The sequence below is a fragment of the Pelobates fuscus genome, chromosome 7 (assembly GCF_036172605.1).
Source record: "Pelobates fuscus isolate aPelFus1 chromosome 7, aPelFus1.pri, whole genome shotgun sequence".
Classification (NCBI taxonomy): domain Eukaryota; kingdom Metazoa; phylum Chordata; class Amphibia; order Anura; family Pelobatidae; genus Pelobates; species Pelobates fuscus.
The window spans coordinates 30,462,617-30,488,099 of NC_086323.1; the positions used below are offsets into that span (position 1 = coordinate 30,462,617).

The 25,483-nt window shown below is 44.0% G+C and overlaps 1 protein-coding gene across 2 annotated transcripts in view; it reads left to right on the forward strand.

Moving 5' to 3' along the window:
• CACHD1 (cache domain containing 1) overlaps positions 1-25,483 on the forward strand; it is a 111,653-nt gene that overhangs the window by 43,100 nt on the left and 43,070 nt on the right. The window lies entirely within an intron of this gene.

The following is a 25,483-nucleotide window of genomic DNA, read 5'->3' on the forward strand; positions in this document are numbered from 1 at the left end:
TCCAGAGAATGTGTAGTAGATCGTGCGTTGCTTGCTGACATTTTTCTTTTGTAACTGCTGCTATCAACAAGTCATCTACATACTGTAACAATACACACTCTCCTGGGATGGACTCGAAATCCAATAGATCTTGACTTAGGGCTGAACCAAATAGGGTAGGTGAATTTTTAAACCCTTGGGGCAGTCTTGTCCAAGTCATTTGGCGTTTTGAGCCCGTTACAGCGTTCTCCCATTGGAAAGCGAAAATACATTGACTTTCTGTGGCAATTCGGAGGCAAAAGAAGGCATCTTTGAGATCTAAGACTGTGAAGTAAGTAGCCCCGCCCGGAATTAAAGCAAGCAGGTTATATGGATTGGGTACAACTGGATGTATACTAACAACCGCATCATTGACTGCTCTTAAGTCCTGCACAGGTCGATACTCATCTGTACCGGGCTTTTGAACAGGCAGCAATGGGGTGTTCCAGGGGGAAGTACAGAATTTTAAGATACCATACCGTATGAATTTATCCAGATAGGATTGGATGTTCTTCTTAGCCTTCTGTGGGATGTGGTATTGTCTTAGGCTTACTGGATAAACCCCAAGTTTTAGTTCAATTTTTATAGGTGGAATATTGCGGGCCAGTCCTGGTGGGTTGTTCTCTGCCCAAACTCCTGGTATGTTAAACAATGTCTCATCACTCCTAGGGTTTTGGCTAGTCAACACTGTATAAAGTCGCCACTCTTCTTCCTTTGGTACAGATAAAGTCATAATACCTGAAGGTCCATTAAACTTTAAAGATGTTGTTCCATTTGGTAGGAACGTAATCTGCGCTTGTAATTTTGATAGCATATCACGTCCCAGCAATTGGACTGGACATTCAGGCATATAAAGGAATTGGTGTTTTACTACGTGGCCTCCCAATGTACAGAGTCGACTTTTAAGAACCGTTTTTTCAGCACTTCTTCCAGTTGCTCCTATCACAGTAATAGTCCTTCCAGATGGAGGAGCAACTAGATTAGTCACCACTGAATGTTCAGCACCAGTGTCGATCATGAACGCACTCCTTTTTCCCCCTATTGATACATCGACCATAGGCTCCGCTCGACCAAGGGGGATGGAGCCCGGTCGGTATCAATAGTCCTCCATGACCGTGTCAGCCAATCCTACAAAGTCCCTACCTTCTCTATCGCGGGACCTTTGCGCTGCTGGAATATACCTGTCTTCCCTAACACTTCCTCTGTTCCCATTACTCCCTCTATAACCATTACTCCCTCCGGGGCCTCCTCTACCTCTCGCTCTGCCTCTAAAGTTTCCGTAACCTGACCTAGGTCTGTCTCTCTCAGACTGTTCTCTTTGTGGACACTCGTTCCTCCAATGCCCTTCTTCCTTGCAATACGCGCACTGATTCCTACTCAAAGGCTCCCTATTCCATCTACTATCGCCTCTATCTGGGCCCCGTTTATCTACGCCTGCGATTGCTACCGCTAGCATATCAGCCTTTCTACGCATCTTGCGCTCCTCCTCTTTCTTGCTTTCTGTTTCCCTATTCATATACACCTTATTTGCTACCTCCATTAGTTGGGTGATTGACATACCTGCAAACCCTTCTAGCTTTTGTAGCTTGCGCTTAATATCTCCGTAAGCTTGGCTGACAAAGGCGGAGTTCACCATTCGGGAATTGTCTGCGTCTTCCGGATTAAAGGGGGTGTACAAGCGGTACGCCTCCAATAATCGGTCATAAAAGACACTGGGCGCTTCATCGCTTTTCTGGATCACCTCAACTGTCTTCGACATGTTAATGGCTTTCTTTCCTCCGGCTTTCATGCCAGCAATTATAGCGTCTCTATAGGCTCTGAGTTGAACCATATCAGCACCATTTACGTTCCAATCGGGATCGGTGTTGGGATAGTGTGTCGCGGCCCATGCTGCTGGATTGGCTTGGTTCAAAGCACGGGCTCTATCCTCTAATGCTTTAATGGCTGCTTGATTTATTCTTGTCCTTTCCTCATTGTTAAATAAAGTCATTAGTAACTGCTGGCAATCAGCCCATGTCGGATTATGCGTCTGTACTATTGAGGTGAACAGATCAGTCATAGCTTGTGGTTTCTCAGTATACGAGGAATTATGGGTCTTCCAGTTTAAAAGATCGGTTGTGGTAAATGGGACATATACGAAGACTGGGTCAGCGTGTGCCATTTGACCTGCGGCATCGATATAAGCTGACCCGGGATTCAGACGAAGAGGCATCTGATAATGCTTTAATTGTTGGGCACCAGTCAACTGTCGGGTTTGGATGGGGCTACGTAGAGAGGCGTCAGTCATGGGTTCCGGTCGGGGAGAGATAGGGTATGGGGATGTGGGAGGTCGGTTTTGGGAAAAGGTCGTAAATAAAACACTTCGAGCCGAGCTAGATGAAGCTTGACCGGAAGTCTGAAGTGGCGCCAAATCAGGATATTCGTTTCTAATGGGGGTGGATTCTGGTTCCGGAAGGGGAGATTTAGTACGAGGGGGGGTGGATCCTGTACTGGAGGAGGAAGCGGAAGTGGATGAGGGTAATGAGGGGAGGGGTGCAGGACTTCCTGCGTTTGCGTCACTTCTTCTTAACGGAAAGTAAGGGGGCGGCAAAGGGATCTCGGACTCAGGGGGCGTGTCCAAAATGGGCCTAACACCAGTCCTAGTGGACGAGCAAGTCCTAGCTACCATGAGGCGACACTGCTCCTCGTGGCATGTCTGGAGCCATTTTGGCGAGTCATTTACGGCCTGTCTCCAACAGTCAATATAAGGAAACTGGCCGTAAAGTTCAGGCCTACCCGATACAGCCACGTGTAAGCGCTGTACCAGAGTTGGATCCAAACTGCCACGTGGCGGCCATGCCGCAACCAAAGTAGGCCACTCTCTAGTACACAAAGTAACTAAACGCACAGGAGACATCTTTACCCCAAAATCACAAATTTTAAATCCCTTTTTAAAATTCTTCACCATACAACCTAAGGGATCCGGAATCGTTGACTGCGACGCACCCATACTTAACAATGGAACGTCGTCGACAACGAATACTATACACGCGTACTATTCAACAGTCACACCCGTTTCCTCTGGCAACAGCACCACGTGGTACGGTTACCAAGTGAAACGTACACAATAACAATAAACACTCAGGGAATTCCCGTACACACACAGCTGTTACACCAGTCACTATATAATCAATATTATGCCCTTTGGCGTAACTATACAGTCACCCACGCTATAATTCTCTATATACGAATTACCCGTCTATAACACACCCCAGTAACATCGTCTTTTACAAATAGCGGTTACAGTACGGTTAGCATAGGTCAAAGCACAAGTTAAGGTTACAATACAATTATTAGTGGTTATGGTGTTAAACATGCAATGGACGACAATGATTAGTACTTATTATACAATGTCAGTAAATATACAGGGTTATGGTACCGTGCACTATAATACAGCAACACACTATTAACACTCTCGCTAGACGGCTGAGCTCGCGCTATCTAACAAGATATACACTTTACTAAACAATCGTTAACACATTTACAATTCCCAACTAAACTATTGGCCAGTACCTTGAATGGACTACCTAAAACTATATACACCCGTTTTGGTTAGCCACACTGCCCAATCACCACATATACATAGCGAGCTAGAGAACCGAATTTACACAGACGCCTCTTAGTCGCACTATCAAAAGTCTAGTGGGTTCCAAATTTACACGCCTTCCCACTTAGCCCAGATAGGATGAGAACTAGCGAACCGAATTTACACAGGCGCCGCTTAGTCTCCCGGTCCCTCCGACCTAGCGAACGTAATATACACCCTAGAACGCTAGTCTAGACAAGACACCGGTGTCCGGCTAGGGCTATTTACACCAGGACCCCGCCTGACTAACCAAATCAAACGGTCTGACTAAAGAGCGTTCGATCGAGCGGTGCGCCTTCGCTCCTTCCCTCCGACAGAGGGGGCAGATACACAGATTCAAAAACCCCTTTGGGCCTACCGCACAATCGGTATACCCCTAGCGGGTCCTGCCGTCTAAAACAGCAGTTGTCTTACCTCCTCGTTCCTGAACCTGAGTTCACACTCATCGACGGGGACACCCCAGCACTTCTCACGTAGAGGCCGATGATCTCCTGGACAACAGACCAGTGGCGCCGAGACGAAGGGAGGTCCACGCAGAAGTTCAGGGGTGCAGCCGTAGAGAACGTGGGCAAAGATAGACCGTCTCACGCCTCTGCCTCTCAGCTACCGTTGAACGATGAGCTTCCCGGCCAATGCACCAAATGATACCGGAGAAACTGACGGAAGCCAAGCACAGAGAGATGGACACAGGTTTCTTCAGGAAGGAAGAGATTCTTTATTGGATCACCGATCGGGACTCAGAGGGACTAGCGTCACCAAAATACAGCAAAGTCTGAGTACTGAATACATAGAGTACATTCCTTATATAGCACTGTAGCTCCTCCCACAATTAACTACACCCACACATACCCTTAACCTATTTAATAAATAGAGTCTAAACTCATCCATCCGGTCTAACCACGTGGCTCATCTGATACAAAGGAGAGGGACGCGTAATTCCAGTTCTTACATTCCTGCACCTGGTCAGTACAGTGATAACAGTATCTTAGCTACGTGTAATTAACTAACTGATACTACAAACACATATACATACATATGCCTTGTGGCAATCTTAGCCTGCTAAACTTGTATTTTACTGGAATTACATCACACCATTACGCAGGTAGAACTGAGGAACATACTGAGACATAACATAACACACAGAGCTGGCTGTCCGCCCGCCCTGAGGAGGATGGAGGGGACTGGCTGAGGCAAAATGTGTGTGTGAGCCCGTCAGAGTTGGTGTGTGAGCCCGTCAGAGTTGGTGTGTGAGCCTGAGAGTGCGTGTGAGCCTGTCAGAGTGTGTGCATTTAGGTACCTGCCCATTCCAAAGATTTTTCCCACGCCTTGCCAGTTTCGCCGCTGCTGGTGCCATCTCTATGGCTGAGATGATCAATCTTCATGATCTCCTCAAATCCAATGATTTCCCTTAGGAAAGCATTGGGAGGATTTTGTGCATGCCCAGTCCTGACCCAGGACTCTGAGTGACTGTGTTACTAAGCAGCAATGTAAACACTGCCTTTTCTCTGAAAAGGCAGTGCTTACACTGGAAAGCCTGCAGGGACAAGCTACATACACCAGAACAACTACATCAAGCTGTAGTGGTTCTGGTGATTATAGTGTCCCTTTAAGAATTGCATTTGAAAAATTTGCTTGTTGAAAATGACTGCCTCCTAACTTTTCTAGCTGACTCCTACATTCCAAACAAATTTGTTAAGCCCTGATCTAAGCCAATCCAGTGCTTTCCCATTGGGAGGCTATTGCGCATGCGCGGCTAAACGCCACACCGCACTAATCCGCATCTCCTCATAGAGATGCATTGAATCACTGCCACTCAGTTTTTACCCAGAATTCCTAAGAACCAGCAAACAACCCCAGGTAGTTTGCATAATAAAGCGTTTAAATCTTCATGTAGAGCGTTGAGACGTTGAACATCAGTGCCTCCCACTAGAGGTGTTCCTAGACAGTAATGTAAACATTGCATTTTCTCTAAATAAAGGCACTGTTTACATTAAAAAGCCTGCGAGGATTATCTGTGGACACCAGAACAACTACATTAAGCTGTAGTTCTTCTGGTGTCTATAACTTCCCTTTTAATAATTAATATTTAGTCTTTAAAGTGCCCAGGATATAATGTTGCCCGTGGGCCCAGAAGGCTGTCAGTCCGTCCCTGGATAGACTGTTTTACACTTACATTGGGCAGGGGCCAGGAGCTGCTGTATTACTTCCAAGATGGCTGCTTGTTTTTCTCTCCTGTGGGCAGTGTAACTTCACCCCATGGTGCTATGAGTCAATGATGGCTCCTGAATAGAGAGGCCTCCACTTATGGGCAGCTGGCTCTGCTACCCGAATGGGAACTGGATTGAAATTCCTTGTTAAAGGACATTAGACATGTGCAAAACCAGCTGAAACAGGGCAGATTTCAAACCTGCCCCATTTGTTTTGACATGCCTAGAAGCTCTCCAAACGATTACCAATAATGCGGAGGGGGGGGGGGGGGGGGGGGGGGCCTGCAGAACTGAAAACTATTACCGAATTAAAGAGACACTCTTATTCCCCATATTTGTTTGGCTTACCACCCTCCCCTCCAGAAAAAGGAATCTTCGTGTTTTCTTCGTGCCTCTATGGACGAGCCTTTAATGCACTTATATCCCATTATATCTGGCGTATAAGTGTCAGCTATGCTAAATCAGTGGGTGATTTCTTTGTTTATTTTGTTTCCACAATTCTTGGTCTGAGTCGCATGCACTACGGGGAACCGCATGAGAGCAATGCAGCAAGCTTTGAGTAACTGGTTGTTTAATTTATACATTTCCAGCGGTTTTGCCTGCACACCTGGGGATGGCAGTCCACGCTTAGTACACCACTCCTACCAGCATTACTTCTCTGAGTGTGGGCTTAAAGCCCTAAAACACACTGAGCAGTGCAAGTGCATCTAATTATGCACTTACTGGAGACCCGTCCCAGGTTACCTGGGACAGAAGCCCAAAACTGCGAGTCCCATGCCAGATCAGGGACTTGTTTTTTCTGATGATTTTAGATTTTCATCAAGCACTCTTTTTTTATTTATTTATTTTTTTTTTTTTTTAAAGAATCATTTAAACATTTTAATTTAAAAAAAATACTTGAGGCAAATATTAATTGAAAAATTAGGTTATGCAAAGTAGCAATGTGCAGTTCCCTATCCATTTAAAATAAATATAAATACATATATTAAATATAAATGTTTGCCTAATAGACACCTTTGATTTGTTTGCTAAAGAAATCAAACAAGTGCTCTTTTTTATTTTTTCCCCCCATTTTTCTGTGCACAATATATATATCGTTGTCTATACTACAGGTTTCTGGCTGACAAAAGGTTAATTCACTTGTTCTAAACTCTGGCTTCCCTCTGCGAGGCCCCATAATCTGAGACTGCAAAACCCAGCAATATTTCTCCAAATTCCCATAACAATCATTTAGTAACATTTGAAACAGTACAGTATCTTTACTGGCCAGATGTTTGGTGTAACTCCAGGTGCCAAGTTCCAGTTCAGATGTTCTCGTCTCCCTCTATGTAAACGCAACGATTGCACTTTGCACGGAAGCAAATGTTGCAGTTGTACAAATTTGACCATGAAATGGAGTAGATATAAAATGTCTTCAACTGCATTATTTAGAGATTTAAAAAAAAAAAAAAAAATGTACTTTCCATATTGTGGACATAGTGCCCGTAGACCGTTTAGTTTGTAATTGCGTTGCTGGAAATGTTCTTTTGTAATCCGAATAAAAATGACCTGCGATTGATAAAAGCTTGGATTCATCAGTCACCATTAAAATATTTACCAGCAGGGATATTGCCTAAGGTAAATAGAAAAAAAATAAAAAATATAGCGCACTGGAAACTACTCACATTTGTCAATTTTGATTCCGGATAATATGCATTTTAGTAAATGCCTCTGTTTTTTTATTATTATTCTTATTTAATAGGTAAACCGTCAATAAATTCAATTATATATTTAAAGTTTGTATAGTGTTTTAGGTAGTGCAAATTAATTAAACGGTATGCTTGGAAAACATACAATCCACATTTAAAGAGCATGTGAACCACTACATCTTAATGTGTAGACCTTGTCCCTGCAGGTAACCTGTGTAAGTATTGGCGTTAACATTTGTCGGTCAGGACGCCTCTAGGTCTAGGGACATCTCTAGACAGCCACTAGAGGCACTTTCTCGTGACGACCGTTAATAATTGAAATTCTCCCTGCCCGGAATAATTATTTTCGGCATGAGGCATCCAAACGCTAATTATTCTTCTCATAGAGGAGTATTGTAAAGATAATCATCGATGCTGATTCAACATCAGGCGCAGCAACAGACGACCAGGATGGCTGTGGTTTAATGGTGCATTTATATTCTGTTTTTAGTCTCACAAGTCCCGCAGTGCAAGGAGCGGAGTCTAATTTTTCCCTTCGTATAGTGGCAGTACTTACAAGTGGGATGTTCCTTAGGATTCTGGACAAGAAGCTCCCCCTTCTTTAGAATTTAAATGCTGTGCTCCGCCTGCTGCCTCCATATAAGCTGTAACTCAGAGACACTCACCAGTTCTTCTTGTCCCGGCAACGGGACGGACAGGTTCCCCCACAGTGCAGGTGGAGATTTGGTGCGTTCAGCACAGGTTGCTGACCGGGAGGTGAGTGCCCGATAGTTTCCCGGGCGGGAACTGAGCGGCAACAGTACTTCCGGGTTCGCGTTACGGAACGTGACCGGGTACTGTCTTTTGTGGTTTTTTCTGACGGAGTTCCCAGGCGGTTCTCCTTCATTGCTCATTACGCATGCGCACAGCGGTGGAACGCACGCCCGGGAGGCTTTGCATTCCACCAAACACAGAATCACGCTACTGAGCATGCGCGAAACGGTGTTTGGCGCCAAATTTGAAATTTGGATACATGGCTGTGCAGGACCTTCCTGACCCCAAGGGTGGGTGTACAGTTCTGGTTCTCCGTGTCACCTGCCCTCCTACACGGATCTTAGGTGATTTAAGGTGAGGTTTAACTATTGAACTCTCCTTTTTTTCACCTTTTGTTTTTATGCATGCTTCTAGAATATGTCCTATGTCTCCAGATAAGACAGATATAGACAAGATGTCAACTTCTGTTCCAAACACCACAAGTAAATCTAAGCACTTATGTTGTCTGGAATGTGCGTTACCTCTACCTGACGGATGTCGCAAAAATACATGCAATCAGTGCGCAACGGATCGGCTAGTAAAAGCCGAGCAGACTGATATGGCATCCTTCCTGGGCTGGTTTCAGGAAAATTTGTCCCAGACATTTGAAGCTATTCGGGAGTAACTGCCCACACAGCGTAGGAGGAATAGATCTCCTTCTGTGTCTGACGTCTCTTCGCCTTCGGATATTTCCAGCCTGGCTTCAAGTGTGGAGGAGGGGTTTCCACCAGAAGAGCTGAAGAAATTTTTTAAAGAAGTGACGACGGCGGTACAAGAAACTGAACCTACCAAGGGTAAGGTTAAAGGTTTCCCAATGTCTCCTTAAATCTTGGATCTCCATCATAGAGAATGAAAGAATCTTGAAGGACGTACGTTCAAGTCAAGCTACAGTCTGGAGAAAAATGGGAAGATCTTCCTAAGTGGATATTCAGATTGACCAGCTATCAAAGAAAACCACTATACCCATTGGCGAAGTCTCAGGGCTTAAAGACCCAATGGATGAACGGGCCGAAACTTTGTGTAGTAGAATATTCCAGGCCGCAGGATATCAGTGCAGAGCTGAATTTGCAGGTTCAGCGGTTCTCAGAGCGTTTGGCTACAAGCCCTGGAAGATTCCATTATGGGAAATCTGATACAGATCCTTCCCATCTCTTGTTCCTACTGAAAGATGAGTTTTCTTTGTTTATCAGCGAGGATTATGGGTTTGTCGTCAGTAGCCAGAAGAGCTCTTTGGCTACGAACATGGACAGCTGACTCTGCGTCTAAGGCACCCTTATGTGCATTACCCTTTGAAAGGAACAAAAAATTTTTTGGGCACTCCTTTGGAAGACATTGTTAGACAGATGTCTGATACGAAGAAAGCCCTGCCTCTGGATTCAAGAACCCAGGGATATTGAAGTTTTTAGTACAAGGGTCAGAGGTCCTTTCGTTACCAGGGCGGTTTTGCAGGTTTCAAAAGCATGATGGCCTATGGCCATACCAGCCTGAAAATCCCTGATCTCGTCAGATCTCAGAAGCCATCCAGACTCGGGCCTGGTTAGTACTTGTATGGGAGATCAACTATGTACCTCAAATAAACAGCCAGTGGTCTTGACAGGAATCAACAGGCATGACAAAAGGGGAAGTTTTGACGCCATAAGGTGGGAGGACGCCTTCGGTTCTTCACCCAAGACTAGGAAAGAGTGCTTCATAGGTGGATTACAAGAACCATTTCAGAAGGTTACAGAATAAAGTTTCATCGAAACCACGTCCATCCTTCCTACTGTCAAGCTATTCATCAAGAGTAAACAAATTCTCTTCTTCTTTAAGAAATGTGGTAGAGAGGTACCCAAACGTTGGGTATTTCAGGGAGTTTACTCACGCCTTTTTTTTTCTGGTTCAAATACCAGATGGAAACTAGTAAACACCTGCTTACCATGACAGAAGTTCCGTATGGAACGTATTTTGTCTTTTGACACACAATTTTACAAAGGGAGATTACATGGCAGAGTTGGTTTAAATATGCTTATCTCCATGTACCGGTTTCAGAATCTTCCCGGAAGTTCTCAGGTTTGCGGTTCTAGCAACACTGGCTTGTTGGTCTAGTGGTATGATTCTCGCTTCAGGTGCGAGAGGTCCCGGGTTCAAATCCGGAAGTGCCCAAGCATTCTTGTTTCAAGAAAGCGAAGGATTCTCCATTTACATTTAAACTCTTCCCTTTGGCCTGTCCTCAGCTCTTCGAGCTTTTACGGAAATCCTGGCATCCATAGCAGTGGTTTTACGTCTGAAAGGTATCTCGATTGTTCCATACCTGGACGTTTGGTTCCTGAAGGCCCAATAAAGACAACTGCTAAATCTTCATCTCACGATTACAATGAAGGTTTTAAGAGATCACGGTTGGATCCTGAACCTGGAAAAATCCAAGCTGACTGCGTCACGAAGTCTAGAGTTCTTGGGTCTTAGAGGAAATTCACAGTCCCTCTCTCTTTTTCTACCATTAGTGAAACAAATGAGGATTTTAAAAGCCGTATCAAAGCTACATTAAAGCCTAAGTTCAATCAGAGATGCTATGAGGTTCTAGGCCTCCTCGCTTCTGCAATCCCAGCAGTGGCCTGGGCAAAGGCAGAAGCAAAACCATTGCAATGGGACATCCTTTCCCAATGGACACGAAAACAGGAAGATCTAGACTCTCCCTTCCACCTATCCAAAAGGGTGAAAGGACTCCTGAACTGGTGGAAACACAGAAGCAATATCTCAAAGGGCCTATCGTTTGCTCAGAAACAATGGTTTATGATATCCACATATGCCTCCCAGATGGGTTGGGGCGCCCATCTAGCTTCTCAGTTCCGTCAGGGTCTTGGAACGGAGTGGAGTCAGGCGCTTCCTGAAGTTTCAGGGTTTAATGCGGTTTGGAAGGCACTGGTTTCCTTCCGTTCAGCCATCACAAATCAGGCTACAGTGGTTTTTTTCGCCAGGGTGGCACGAAGGTTAAAGCTCTTCAAGAGCTCTGCTACCTCATATGTCTTGGACTCAAGCGACTCTTCTCGCTATATCAGCTACCCATGTTCGAGGGTCTCTAAAGTTAGTTCAGACGGCCTCAGCCGTAGACTTTGGTCTCAGGCAGACTGGGCACTGTCAAGCTAAATTTTTTGGCGCTGGGTTCACGCTTCGGCAGGCCGGAGATAGACCTGTTTGCCACAAGGAGATACAGGAAAGTTCAATGTTTTGCTTCTCTCCATTCAGGAGAGTACCCAGTTGTCCTAGACGGTCTATCGATACCTTGGACCTTCGACAGGGCTTATGTTTTCCCTCCTGTCGCTCTTATACCACGGATTGTTCATAAGTAAGAAGAAGAAGGCAAGTAATTGGCAGTCCTGCCCTTCTGGCCGAACAGGAGTTGGTTTTCGGAAGTGGAAAACTTGACAATCTCACGTTGGCATCTCCAGTCTCTTCTCAAATATTGGAGAAGGTGACTCTCCCCGTGGAAACTCTGGATATTTTTCACCTGACTGCATGGTTGCTGCAAGGGTGATCCTTCAAGGCCATGGTCTCTCTGACCTTTATGTGATGTGTTGCTGTCTTCTGTCCGCTGGTCCACTTCGTAAATCTATTTCAGAGTTTGGATGAAGTTCAGAACCTGGTGTTCACTTCGAGGTTGGATCCGGCCAAAGCCTCTATCCCGGAAAGTCTTTCTTTTTTGCAAGATGGGTTTGAAGCCGGCCTGGGAGTTTTACGCTCAAAGGCCAGATTTCAGCTCTAAATCACTTCCTGGTTCGTGGCTTTGCCTCAAACCTGCTTTTTCTAAGATTTCTTCAGTCCATAAGGCTTAAGAGGCCTCCTAAGTAGTACCTTTCCCTACTTGGGATCTGTCTGGTGCTTCGAGCCCTTTGTGTACCACCATTTGAACATTTACTGGAGGTTCATATCAAGTTTCTTACCTTCAAGACGGGTTTCCGGGTGCCTATCGCCTCTGCTAGTTGAGTAGGTGTGATCCGAGCTCTCTCTTTCTCTCCGGAATTCACCTTTTTCATCGCGACTAGGTGGTCCTGCACACCAAGCCTTCTTTTTTGCCTAAGGTTTTTTTCTGGTGCTGCAATTACCAACCTATTGTCCTACCGGGGTTTAATCATTTTCCTACGTCGGATCTGGAAAGAATGTGACATCTCCTAGATGTTAGAAGATCCCTGAAAATCTGTCTTCAGATGACTCAGGGATTAGATCCTTAGATCTATGTGTATTCTTTCATGGCGCGAACAGGGGTTGTGCTGTCTCAGGACCCTCTTTGGCCTGATGACTAACGTATACAATCAGGTTGGCTTATCAATCCAAAGGGATTCCCCTTAGTTTCCCTTTAAAGGCTCGTGCCTCTAGAGCTATGACGACCTCCTGGGCTGAAAGAGCAGCCGCCTCACCTGAAGACATCTGCAAAGCTGCTGCTTGGTCTTCCTTACATACTTTTATCAAGCATTGTAGGCTGGACGTATTCTCATCATCTGAAGCTGCTTTGGGCGTAAGGTGCTACAAGCTGTGGCCTGCTGAGTTCCCACCCTTTGTTGTTTGCAGGGGTCTTGCTATATCCCACTTGTAAGTACTGCCACTATACGAAGGGAAAAACAGTAATTTTACTTACCGTAAATTCCTTTTTTCTTAGTATAGTGGCAGTACTGGCTTTCCCTCCGCTTTCAAATAGATAAAGTTCTATGCATCATTCGGTCTCCGTTTTGGTTCTTTTGTATTACTGGTGAGTGTCTCTGAGTTACAGCTTATATGGAGGCAGCAGGCGGAGCACAGCATTTAAATTCTAAAGAAGGGGGAGCTTCTTGTCCAGAATCCTAAGGAACATCCCACTTGTAAGTACTGCCACTATACTAAGAAAAAAGGAATTTACGGTAAGTAAAATTACTGTTTTTATAGGGAGCACTAGATTAGTAAATATGACAAAATAATATATATATATATATATACATTTGTGTTTCTTTAAAAACCTGCAGACAATTTAGATCTGTGATTTTAAATTTCCTAAATGTCTAGCTGCAGGCCAAAAAGGTCATTGTAGTGTATAGGAACTGGGCAGACAATATATGCCAAATGACTTTTATCTGCTATCAGAAAGCATGCTTTTATGAATGTTTGGTAGTTTTTGTTTGTTTTATTTATTTCTTTCTTTAAACCAGGGGTGCCTAAAACACAGCAAAAGGTAGATCCCCAGATGCTTTAAAACTACAGTTTCCATCATGCTTTGTCATTCTAAACTCATGCAAGGCATCATGGGAGGTGTAGTTCTATAACCTCTAAAGATCTGCATTTTGGGCACCCTCGTTTTAAACCTTTTCCTTTACCATGTGCAGAATTACACTCCCGCAGCCTCATCGTTTCTATGAAATAGATTGTGGCTTGGCTATTGGAATGAGAGTTCACCTCTTTAACATTCTTACATTCACTTGTTGATTTTTATTGACTTAGATCAGAAATGTAAACTCTGTAGAGGGCATTAAAAAAAAAAAAAAAAAAAAGGCTGCTGGTACTAGTGTAGATTTTTTACTCTTCCAGAAAAAAAAAGCAAGTTCAAAACAATTGGACTATTGTAGAATCTTGCCATATTATTCCTTATAAACCTGAAGCTTCCAGCCTCTGCCTTCTGATGCTGAGATTTGTATTTTTATCTTTTACCCAAAGGGCACGAATTACCAGGGCCAGACGGAGCGAGATCTTTTATTTAGGATATTCCACATCTGTATAAAAATGATTAACACGCTAATACATCTGCCGGCCTTATCATGGAATGTAACTGCTTGTGTTTTTCTTGGGCCTCACATGAGGATCACTAATACCGAGCTATTAGACATTCATTTACCAACATGTATCTACAACATTTGGTATTAATATTTATTTACATTCCTTTAGCACTTGTCACAGCTTTATTAATTCGCTTATAGAGAGAGAGAGGCGCCAATATTTACAAAGAGCTGAGATATTAATCTAGTCTGGGGCCAGTTATAGGGTATGATTAAATTTACATCAATAAGCACCCGACCAATGATGTCTTCTCTGCCTCTGTTTATGTACATGTTTAACCCTTCAGATGCCATGTAGTTTGAGAAATATTTTGGTCACTCCTCTAACTCCTTTATTCGCTAAAAGAATTGTGATTATTTATTTATTGAAAAACAATATTGCAAAATTTAGGCCAAATATACTTACACGGAAATATTTTCAAATTCTGCTAAAAGTTTGTCTGACTTGGCCCAAACACTGGTTTCCCATTACATTTTGTTACAATGGCCCAACTCAAGCCTGTCGTTTACGATTTGCCTACTGTACAGATGGTGTGTGCGTGTGATTTACACACAAATACAAGTGTCTTCTCTATTGTTTTAAGGAGTTGCGTGTTTGTTTGGGAGAGCTAAACGAGAAAGACTGAAGGTTGGCAGAAGGTTTCTGTCTTGAAGGGGTTAAAATTCAAAGCCGTTTTAGGTTTTCTAAACACAGCGTTAAATGTTCAAAATATATTGTGCCCGTTCCTGTAGGCGCAAAGAGTACAGTTGAAGGAATTTTCATGTGAGCCCCTTCTGCCAAGATGATGCAAATTGGTGTACAGTAACATTGTTATTGTCAAGTGTTTTAAAACGTTCTCTCCTTGCAGTGTTTATATAGAGTCCTCTCTGTACAGCACCGAGTAGTGGACAGGCCCACTGCACGATTAGTTACAAGTTTGTTGTTTAACTGTCCGTTTTGTGTGACTTACATGAGCGAGCTTGTCAAAATCATCAGGAAATTCCATTTCGGTATCAAAATACTCGCTGTTCATAAGGCCTTCACCCCTGGGAGTTCAGCTCCATATGTTGGGTTTAAATACAAGTGAACAGCCAACAGCTGATTGGCAGTACTCATCACAGACCCTGACTGCAGTGCCTTGAGATGGGCTAACAATACAGTTTGATCTGGTCTTTGGGCTTATCTGTGTGCCATTAGTTTAGGAAGGGGAAAAAATCCTGCCAGTAGGACCATCAGCATAATGCCGGGTTGTTTTTTGGTTTTCTTGTTTTTTTCACAACTTGACTGGAAATTATCCCATCTTTTTTTAGTTTATTTGTAAGGAATTGTTGTTCAGAGAGGGGACTGATATTTTTTAAGGGGACCTTTTGTTATCCACAGTGATGGAAAAAAATGTTTTTATGTTTTTTTATTTTATTCTATACTGGTGTAAGCTCTATCTATAACTTTCCCACATGCATACAAGCTAGTGATGTTGCATTATTATTATGATAATTATTTGAAAAGTGCCAAGTATTCCGCAGTATTGTACATTAAGGTGTCTGCTAGAAGTTATAGCTCCATGAGGCTTTACTTCCACGTAGCTTTCACGAACAGCCCCGTTAGTTGTGTCAATCCATAAAAAAAGCCAGACTCTGCTGCATAGTTAAAGCCACTGCAATATTATTTTTTTTGTTACATGTATCTTGCGTTCTACTTTCATGTTACATCGATTTGTGTATTCTACCTCCAAGCAGTCACTAAAAATAAATATTGATTTAAAGGGACACTCCAAGCTCCTGCACATTTCACATATATTTATAGCTCAAGTAATGACAACACTACATGTCCAGTGTTAGCAGAAGTAGTATGTGATTGTAAATACTGCACAATCTAGCTCAATCTAAAACTTTCATTTGTCAGAAGGAAACAGATTGCTAAAAGTCTTTAGAAACCCCACAGGTATTGCAATTCTCAGATACATCAAAGACTTGTTCCTTGACATCAGTGCAAATAAGGAGAGGCAGGGTGTTGCCTGGGATATCACCCCATTTGGGGGTGGTCTGCACCATGTCGGCTGGTCAGCTTTATTTATTTTTTATGGTCAGTTCTTTATTACTGCCAAAGCTTTCAACAATTCATACGTCCTCGTGTTAGGGTGTATGAAATCATATGGATCACATTTAGCTAGGATTAAGTATTGATATTCCATGCTGGCAAAATCTCTAGTAATTGTATAGATTAAAATATTTATGTATGAAGCATGTATATTTACCTAAGGTCAAACTTGATAATGCACAAAAAAACCGCTGTAGGTGTGCTAACACGTAATTAACTTCCACCTATACATAGCTCAAATAGGAATCATCGCTTAGGTAAATATTAATGAATAAAGCATTTAAAATCACGCACTACTTGTATTTCAATATTTAATTTTATTTTTATCGCAACTCGCAAATACATGTTTGTTAAATATAGAGCACAAATAAACTTTTTTTAAAATCCTGGAAGCTGACAGGTTTACAGAGGTTAATAGATCGGGGGGGATCTCAATATGCTATGGGTTAATCTAATACACATTAAATTGTAGCGAATTATTATGTTATTTACATAGCGCCAACAAATTCGGCAGTGCTTTACATCGGGTGGACGACAACGTGCAGCTGTTTTGCCCTTTAAAGCGGCACTGTCATGCCGAACTTACCTTTCCTCAATCTCTTCCTCTTCTCCGCCTCTCTCAGGATCTGTTATTCTTTTCTTCCATTCTTCTTTAGTTTTCTTTAAAATTATAAGACAAAGTAGGGACTCTTTGCCTTATGGAGGATTCCTCCGCTTGACCAGCTCTGACCAGCGGAGGAGCAAAGTGTGCTTCATTTCCGCTGGTCAGACCAATTTTCCTATGATCCCTAGCTTTCCTCCCTGTTCCCACAATGCTTCCTGTCAGTATTGCCGAACGTCCTGTCACTTAGACAGAACGCCGGCAAAACTGCCGAATTGCATCCTAACAAAATGAGAAGAGTTTCTCCATTGGTGTTAGGATGCAATTCGGTACTTTGATCGTATCGGAATTTCATTCTAATGAATGAAACTCCGATCCTATTCATTGCTGTGGCTGCATCTTGCAGCCGCTTAGTAGATAACTCCCTAATTCCCACGGTATCAGGGAGCTATCTACTAAAAGGCTGAAAGACCTGAATTGGTCTTTCAGCCAACTTTACTAATACTAAGTAAAAATGACTTAGTATTAGTAAATAATATGCCCCTACTCGCTATACCGCGAGTAGGGGCATGTCTAGTAAGCAGTGAGCAGCCTGTGGCTGCTCACTGTAAAAAAAAACAAAAAAAAACACCTAATACCCCCCCCCCCCTGCGCGGGGGTTAAAGATGGGGGGGACCTACTGTCCTCCCCCCTGGCCCCCACCCCTGCGCTGTGGGTGGGGGCCCTAATAAAATAATAAGGGGGGGGACCTACTGTCCTCCCCCCTGGCCCCCACCCCTGCGCTGTGGGTGGGGGCCCTAATAAAATAATAAGGGGGGGGACCTACTGTCCTCCCCCCCTGGCCCCCACCCCTGCGCTGTGGGTGGGGGCCCTAATAAAATAATAAGGGGGGGGGACCTACTGTCCTCCCCCCTGGCCCCCACCCCTGTGCTGTGGGTGGGGGCCCTAATAAAATAATAAGGGGGGGGACCTACTGTCCTCCCCCCTGGCCCCCACCCCTGCGCGGTGGGTGGGGGCCCTAGTAAAATAATAAGGGGGGGACCTACTGTCCTCCCCCCCTGGCCCCCACCCCTGCGCTGTGGGTGGGGGCCCTAATAAAATAATAAGGGGGGGGACCTACTGTCCTCCCCCCCCTGGCCCCCACCCCTGAGCGGTGGGTGGGGGCCCTAAATGACCCCCCCCCCCATTAAGGTGACTAGGGGTCCCAAGCCCCTAGTCACCCCCCCCCCCCCACCCAAAACATTCTATCCCCTACCTACCCCCCTCACCCTAAAAATAGTGAGGGGGGGGAATAAAATAACTAACCTGTAAAAAAAAAAAATTAAACTTACCATTTGACGTCTTCTTTTTTCTAAATTCTTCTTTCTTCAGCCCCCAAAAAAGCCAAATAAAAATCCATCATACCCGTCGCACTTTAAAAAAAAAACCGAGCGCAAAAAAAAATTAATCCATGTTCACCCATGGAGGGCACGCCGCGTACTGAGCTCCGCAGGGCGGATCAAGGCGCTTATAGCCTTGCCCCGCCCTGCAATTAGGCTTAGAACACACTGATTGGTTGGTTTAAGCAATCACAGTGCTCTGTGTCATTTTACAAGCGTGGGAAAATTCCAAAGAACTTTCCCAAGCTTGTAAAATTACACAGAGCACTGTGATTGGATGGCTTGAAAACCATCCTATCACAGTGCTCTGTGTCATTTTACAAGCGTGGGAAAGTTCTTTGGAATTTTCCCACGCTTGTAAAATGACACAGAGCACTCTGGCTTAAACCAACCAATCAGTGTGTTCTAAGCCTAATTGCAGGGCGGGGCAAGGCTATATAAGCCTTGACCCGCCCTGCGGAGCTCAGTACGCGGCGTGCCCTCCATGGGTGAACATGGATTAATTATTTTTTTTGCGCTCGTTTTTTTTTTTTTTTTTAAAGTGCGACGGGTATGATGGATTTTTATTTGGCCTTTTTGGGGGCTGAAGAAAGAAGAATTTAGAAAAAAGAAGACGTCAAATGGTAAGTTTAATTATTTTTTTTACAGGTTAGTTATTTTATTCCCCCCTCACTATTTTTAGGGTGAGGGGGGTAGGTAGGGGTTAGAATGTTTTGGGGTGGGGGGGGGTGACTAGGGGCTTGGGACCCCTAGTCACCTTGATGGGGGGGGGGGTTTCATTTAGGGCCCCCACCCACCGCTCAGGGGTGGGGGCCAGGGGGGAGGACAGTAGGTCCCCCCCCTATCTTTATTTAGGGCCCCCACCCACCGCTCAGGGGTGGGGGCCAGGGGGGAGGACAGTAGGTCCCCCCCCCTTATTATTTTATTAGGGCCCCCACCCACCGCGCAGGGGTGGGGGCCAGGGGGGAGGACAGTAGGTTCCCCCCCCCTATCTTTATTTAGGGCCCCCACCCACCGCGCAGGGGTGGGGGCCAGGGGGGAGGACAGTAGGTCCCCCTCCTATCTTTATTTAGGGCCCCCACCCACCGCGCAGGGGTGGGGGCCAGGGGGGAGGACAGTAGGTCCCCCCCCCCTATCTTTATTTAGGGCCCCCACCCAGCGCTCAGGGGTGGGGGCCAGGGGGGAGGACAGTAGGTCCCCCCCCCCTTTTATTATTTTATTAGGGCCCCCACCCACCGCGCAGGGGGGGGGAGGACAGTAGGTCCCCCCCCCCTTATTATTTTATTAGGGCCCCCACCCACCGCGCAGGGGTGGGGGCCGGGGGGGAGGACAGTAGGTCCCCCCCCTTATTATTTTATTAGGGCCCCCACCCACCGCGCAGGGGTGGGGGCCGGGGGGGGGGAGGACAGTAGGTCCCCCCCCCCCTTATTGTTTTATTAGGGCCCCCACCCACCACGCAGGAGTGGGGGCCGGGGGGAGGACAGTAGGTCCCCCCCCCTTATTGTTTTATTAGGGCCCCCACCCACCGCGCAGGGGTGGGGGCCGGGGGGGAGGACAGTAGGTCCCCCCCCCCCCTTATTAATTTCTTAGTGCCCCCACCCACCGCGCAGGGGTGGGGGCCAGGGGGGAGGACAGTAGGTCCCCCCCCCCTTATTACCATTTATGATTTTACAGTGAGCAGCCACAGGCTGCTCACTGTTTAGTGGACATGCCCCTACTCGCGGTATAGCGAGTAGGGGCATTGGGGAGATTTTAATCTCCCTTGTGCTATTATGGGGGTCATATTGACCCCCATAGAGTGAGGGGGGGACCTGGGGGGCTTATGAAGTGGTGGGGAGCACAGCTCCCCACCGCTTCTGTCTTTACATATTACAAGGAGGGAGCTGCACGTCGGTAGCTCCCTCCTTGTAATAAACCGAACAAACAAACGAACACTGATACACAGTGTTAGTTTGTTCGTCTGATTTTTTTCTATTCATTCATTCGTCTGTCTGATGAATGAATGAATAGATGAAATTCCCGTTCGCATGTCCAGGTGTTTCACTGGGCATGTGCGGGAATCTCACAGTCTGTGTAGTGTGGGCAGATGACGTGTCCCACAGTGACTTCACCTACCCACACAAAGATGGCGGCGCCCTGAATAAAGATCGGGGCAGAAGATACAGATTTAAAAATAGGTAATCTGGGGGGCTTAGGGGCATTTGGGGGTGACTAGGGGGTCAATTGGATGTAGTGGAGGCGGGAGGGGGGTTAAAAAAAAAACGGGATTCGGCATGACAGTGCCGCTTTAAAAAGAAATTCACTTCAGATTCTCACTTTAGTGACCAACCCTGTAAATGTGATATTTTTAATGTCCTACCTTCTGTTGTTTGCATGTATTTTTAACATAACCTACAGTAATTAAAGGGACACTGTAGGCACCCCAGACAACTTCAGCCCATCGAAGTGGTCTGGGAGCAATATCCCAGGTCCCTTAACTCTGCAATTGTGATTATTGTAGTTATTGAGAAACGGCAATAATTACTATCCAGGGTTAACTCCAACTCTTGTGGCTGTCTACCAAGGATGGAGGGGGGCAGTGTAGGATTCTATAGTGCCAGGAAAACTGCTTTTTATCCTGGCACTATAGAATACCTTTTAAAGCAAGGGTCAACATGACACACAGGCCCAGCTCAGAATGTGTGGATTCTATCTTTGGCTTATCTTAATTGAAGGCCTTTTTTGTCCTATTACTGTTAATGGCATTCCTAGTATTCATCTTCTGCCAGTGTGTGGGGAGGTTAATATTGTGTTTGTGTGTGTGTGTGTGTGTGTGTGTACCTGTGACCTGGGTTATAAACTCGATAATAACACCTAATTACGTAAACCTTGAGCCATTGCTTTGCATCTCTCCCTCCAATCTGCAGACCGTCTGCCTACTGCACAGAAAGCCATATATTTGTATGCAGTGTATGCTCCTGATCAGATACAGATCCTTCAGACTTTCAGATGCCATTTTTCCCTCTCTAAAGGACTACTTTTGTAAAGCTTTGGGGAGAGGTGGAGATAAACAAACGGTGTCTAGGGAAAATTAGGGCGGATAAAAGGAAAGAGATAAGTTCACTAAAACGCCCGCTACAGTCAAAGCACAAAAGGGATTGCTATTCAAAGAGCTGTTTGGATTCTCCTTTTATTGAATACAAAGCGCCTGGAGAACATCTTTGCATATTTAGCTCTATCTACCATCTTCGTTCCAGCTCTCCAGCTGATCTGATTTCATATTAATTCTGATTCGGTATTTATTAACAGCTCACTCGTCACAATGTGATCCCTAAAGATACTGTATCCTTCTTATTAAGCCCCAGGAGGTCTTTAAAGACCCATTGTTGCTAAAGTGGGGCATTCCATTTTAATTTTGATGAAAATAATCAGACTAAACCTTTGACTCCTTTTTGTCATTTTTGTACCATTTATTTCAATAACTCAATGCGACATTTCATACCGATCATATTGTTAGAGCAGCGATCACTAACTTTGGCACTATAGATGTTTGGACTACAGCTCCCATGATGCTCTGCTATGGCCTAGAGCAAGGTAACAAATAGCTCTACAGCTTGTGAACTGTGACTCCCTTGGATACTTGGGCGATTAATTATTAATTCCACAGCCAACACAAATACTAAGAGAGAATTCGTGCACCATTTTTTTTTCTTCAGGTGAGCGATTTTTATTAATGCGAAAACTCCTTATTTAGGGTTGTCGAGCATAAAGGTAAGCGATTATTTACCTATTTACATGGCAATAGTCACATCCCTCTGAGTTACACCATTAAAGCGACTCTCCAGTGCCAGTAAAACAATCCGTCTTCCTGGCACTGCAGGTCCCCTCTCCCTCTCACCATAAAACCCCTTCAGTGACTTACCAGAGGCAGCGACAATGTCCCTCAGCGCTGCTTCTTGGTCCAAGCACGGTCTTCCCCGTCAACCGGCCGGGGAGACCTAATGCCGCCCATATGCATTAGACCTCCTCCTAGGAAAACCTTGAAAAGGCTTTTCTTTGGGGATTTTAGCGACGCTGGAGGTCCTCACATAGCGCGAGGACGTACATGACGCTATAGCACAAATCTGTGCTATAATCCCGGAAGTTAACCCTGCAAGGTAATTATTGCAGTTTATCAAAACTGCAATAATTACAGTTGCAGGGTTACGGGTAGTGGGAGTTGGCACCAAGACCACTCCAATGGGCAGAAGGGATCTGGGTGCCTGGAGTGTCCTTTTAACTATTGTGTTAGCAATTTTCATTTCATGCTATATGAAAGATTTAGCAATGGACATCATAGTCCAGGCACGCTGATTGCACATACTACATTGGAAGAGGAGTTGATAAATGAAACATTTGTTTCTCGATATACATGTTCAATGATAAAAAAAGACAGAGCTTTAACAATGATTGACAGGGAGCCTGGATCGAGGTACATAAAGCTAAATAGAATGGTGCAGGTTTTTAAATTTCATTTCTGACCTCTCAGACCCATATGCTAAATGTGTGGGATAGCTACGCTAACTGGACATTTCTATTAAAGTGAGAATTCAAAGTGAATATGAAATTCAAGGTAAAAATATCCCAACTGATAACATTCTGTAAGTCAGCAGTATTTATTATTATTTTATTTATATATATATATATATATATATATATATATATATATATATATATATATATATATATATATATATATATATATATATATATATATATATATATATATATATATATATATATATATATATATATAGCGCCAGCAAATTCTATAGTGCTGTGCAATGGGTTAAATATTCTCTCCAATACAGAGGTCTTGCAGGCATGTCTTGAAGTCACGTTTTCAAGATTTCAAACTAGTTAAATACATATTGCTTGAGGACTGGAGAAGGGGGGGGGGGGGGTAGTTAAGATACTGTAACTACACTGAACAAAATTATAAACGCAACACTTTTGTTTTTGCCCCCATTTTTCATGAGCTGAACTCGAAGATCTAAGACTTTTTTTCTATGTACACTAAAGGCCCATTTCCCTCAAATATTATTCACAAATCTGTCTAAATCTGTGTTAGTGAGCACTTCTCCTTTGCTGAGATAATCCATCCACCTCACAGGTGTGGCATTAGACAGCATGATTATTGCACAGGCGTGCCTTAGGCTGGCCACAATAAAAGGCCACTCTAAAATGTGCTATTTTACTGTACAAAAGTGTTGCGTTTATAATTTTGCTCAGTGCATTTCAATAAGATGTAGTTATTATAGTGCATTCAGTGTTCCTTTAAGATAGGACAAATTGCATTAATTTCACTCCTTTTCACCTCATCTCCAAAAATGCACAGCTCTTCATTTTTAAAAGGTCTTAAAGCTTACTTATTAATATTTTTTTTTTTTTTTTTTTTTTTTTTTTACCCCTCCCGTGGTTTTACATTTTACATTAGACCGGTGCTGACTACATAGCTACATGCTGTACTTGGCTGTCTCAGATGCAGAAATATTTGCCGTGTCCATGATGTATTGATTGGTTGCTCACTTTGTGTGTTCAGTTTGTTCTATAACTCGTTCAGTGTTCCAGAAGACAAATGTTTTAAAACTGTCATAACTGTCACAAGAACTATGACAATCATATAGGTTTACATATGTATAATAGTTGTAAGGTTTGCTTGCCCTGCCATTTTATTCCTTCGGTTGTTTAGAGCTTAGATTAATAGTGGCCAAAATGTAGACACTCCATCTCCACCATCTTTTATAGAACTACAAATCCCACAATGCTTTTTTCATAGATCACTATGACATTTGTATGAATTAAGGAAAGGCCAACCCCGTCTTGGGTATAAATAAGTTAAAGGAGCACTATAGTGCCAGGAAAACAAACTTGTTTTCCTGGCACTATAGGGTCGATAGGTCCCCCTTCAGCCACTTACTTTTCTCCAGCGCCGGTTTCCTTCAGTGCTGGGAAACTCTCCACCCACTGCCGACGTCTGATCCGAATGCGCATGCGTGGCTCCGCCCACTCTGGCCAACCCACATAATTCATCTCCGCCTACTCATCAAAGTGCAGATTACAGGGTCTACTCAATAAAGAGAGAATTAAAGAGGGAATTGATGGTAATTTTGCAGTTTGTGGGGGGTGCTGTGTGTGTGTGTTTGTAAGAGGGGCTTTGTGTGTGTGTGTGGGGGGGGGTGCTTTGTGTGTGTAAGGGGTGCTGTGCCCTGGTGGTGAGTTGTCTATAGCCTGCAGCTCCTCTGGCTGCAGGTTGTCTTCACTCCTCCCACGAGCAGAATGCTGTGCGGAGCATTGCCATGGTAGCACGTGGCAACCTTCTGCACAACATGCTCAACAAGGGGCTTTGAGATCTTCTTTTGGCGCAGTACTACTCATGGGCTAGACCGTAGGCAGGTTGACATGGATCACTGGGTCATCATCATGTCTGAATTCTAATTGGAATGTGTCTATCCTGGTTAGGCGAAATATCACTAAATGTGCACAAATGGTCGTGTTTCAGTGAAAGAATTTAGCTCTGTTGTTTGCCTTTAATAAATCACTGCCAAATACCAATTAGAGATAATACAGTTCAAGCGGGTTTTATTGGAATAATATTTTTCACTTAAAAACTATGTCCCTTAGAGACCCTCCATTGAATTGTAGATTTTGATGAAAACAACCAGTGGAACACATTCAGTTCAGTCATTATTCATGCCTACAAATAAATCATGTTGAAGTGCTCTGTTAATAATACTTAAGAATCACATTTGTCAATACCAGCTCTCAACATCCCAGCTGGGGGTTATTAATTGGAAAGATTGGATTACTAGCTAAAGAGATGGGGGGGGGGGGGGCACACAATCTATTTAGAATGCAACTAAATTCACCAGAGGGGCCCCGACTAAGAGAGCACGCTGTAACTCTGTGAACGAGAACAGAAGATTCTGTTGCTGTTAATTTTGTGGATATTACATTTTAGATTCTGTGTATGTGCTACTTCTTTATGGATCAGCTGTTATGTTTACCAGCTACTTATAAGTATTTCTGTAGACGACCATGGGTTATTTTGTAAAATTTCCAGATTCTCAACTTTTTAAATATTTTTTCTTCTCTCTCTCTCTCTCTCTTTTTTTTCCCCAGTTTATATAAATAGGGCGATTAAATACCTAAAAAAAAAAAAAAAAGTTATTGCAAAGAAAGAAGATTTGTAGAGGAAAAAATTGCTAAAACCAATATAAAATTTTGTCCCATTTTGAACTTTCACAACTTTGTTTTCTCAAGCCATCTCTTCCCCTTGCACACTCATTTTAAAGGTCTCATAT